Here is a 2,197-nt window from a genome sequence, read left to right on the forward strand (position 1 = left end):
CCCCACCCCAAGGTGCCCCATCCCCCCCCCAGCCTTCAGGGACACCCCTACCCAAGGGGGGTGTGTGTGTGTCCCCACCTTCCAGAGGGGACCTTCACCCCTCGACGTGGGTCCTCCCCCCACAGCACCATGGGGGGGGAACCCAGCTGTGGGGAAGGGAACCCAGCCCGGGAGGGGGGACACCCAACTTTGGGGGGGGCTCTGCGATTGCACCCAGCTTTTGGGGGGCACCCAGCTCTAGGCTAGGGGGACCCAACATCTGAGGGGGGCTCTGGGGTGGCAACCAGCTTTCAGAGGGGCACTCAGCTTTGGGAGAGTATCATCAAGATCTGAGGGTGCACCCAGCTTTTGGGGGTGACACCCAACTCCAGTGGGGTTTCTGGGGTGGCACCCAGTTTTCGGGGTGGCACCCAGCTTTTGGGGGGCCACTGAGATCTGAGGGTGAACCCAGCCCTGCGGTGGCACCCAGCTCTAGGGGAGGGACACCCAGCTTTCAGGGGGGCTCTGGGGTGGCACCAGCTTTTGGGGGGGTACCCAGATCTGAGGGTGCACCCAACTCTGGGGTGGCACCCAGCTTTTGGGGGGCATGCAGCTCTAGGCTAGGGCCACCCAAGCGTGGGGATGCACCTGGTTGTAGGGAATGGGACCCAGCCCTGGGCTGCCCCCAGCTCTGGGGCTCCCAAAAGGGGAGGTCTCCATGTTGGGGGTCTCCCTGTGCCCATGTCCTCCCATGTCCCTGTGTCCCCGCCATGTCCCCCCATGTCTCCCCACATCCCCATGTCCCTCCACATCGCTATGTCCCCCATGTCCCGCCCACACCCCCATGTCCCTCCCCGTGACCCCATAGCCCCACATGCCTCCTGCCCCATCTCTCCCCACCCCCATCCCAGGGTTTCTGGGGGCACAATCCGAGTTGGGTGCAGACGTGGGCAGGGGCCTGGTGCTGCTGCAAGGCTGCCACGATGGAGACCAGGGCATGGACAAGCAGGAGATGGCACCTCTGGGCCCCCTCCCTCAGTGGCTCACACACGGGGTTGACACGAGCCACTGCCACCTGCCACACGCGTCAGCACCCGCACCAGGCTCTCACGGGGGCTTTGCACGAGGGAATCGCAAGAGGGGCACAGCTTTGCATGGGGGCTTTGCACAGGGGAATCGCCATGCGTGAGGGCTTTGCACGACGGCATTGCGTGATGGCATCGCACGGTGGGGGGGGCGCAGCCTTGCACGGAGGCTTTGAACAAGGGAATCACACGAGGGGCATTGCCGTGTGTGAGGGCTTTGCATGATGGTGTCACACAAGGGGGGGCACGGCCTTGCTCGGGGGGGGGGTGGGAACCAAGGCCATGAGCTAAACTAAAGGATACAGTTGCAATTTAAGTTAGCAGAAAAGTAAGAAAATGTGGATGGGAAAATGCTGATAACAAGAATCATACGCATATAGTATCTTTTTAGACTAACCAATCACTTAAGGACTAAGGGCGCGTGGACAAAACGTGCTACCCAATCAAGCTTGCTCTGTCTTGCGTGCTTGGAGCGTGATCGCGTGTACAGGAGGACAAAAAGAATATATAAGAATGCAGCCTGTTTAATAAAGTTGGATTTGAACTTGCATCATATTGGTGCGTCGTTCTTTCCCGCTCGCTAGAACGGCGCGCAGCATAAGAACGGGTCTTTGCATAAGGGGCATTGATTGCATGGGGGGGGTATAGCCTTGCACAAGGGCATTGCACAAGGGGCATCCCCATGCACAGGGGCTGTGCACGAGGGGCAGTGCTCACAGGAGGGCTGTCACGAGGGGCACGGCAAGGTGGGCATCTCCTCGTATGGGGGGCACCTCGCACAGGGAGAGCTTTGCACGTGGGCAGTGTGTGGCACGAGGGCACCGCGTGTGTCTCCCCCCCAGGTTCTCACCTTGTCCTTGGGGTTCACCAGGATGCCCTTGAGCACCTTCACCACCAGCTGCAGATGGCACAGCGCATCTCGCCCAGGGGCAGCCCCTGCCCCGTGCACACACACCCTCAGGCCCTGACTGCCCCCAGTGCCCACCAGTACCAGCCCAGTGCCCCCAATGCTATCCCTGTGCCCCCCAGTACCAAACCAGTTCCCACCAGTGTTCCCCAATGCTATCCCAGTGCCCCCAGTACCAGCTCAGAGCCCACAAGCGCTATCCCTGTGCCACCCAGTGCAAACCCAG

This window comes from Calidris pugnax, unplaced genomic scaffold (genome assembly GCF_001431845.1).
Source record: "Calidris pugnax isolate Ruff unplaced genomic scaffold, ASM143184v1 scaffold244, whole genome shotgun sequence".
NCBI classification, from domain to species: domain Eukaryota; kingdom Metazoa; phylum Chordata; class Aves; order Charadriiformes; family Scolopacidae; genus Calidris; species Calidris pugnax.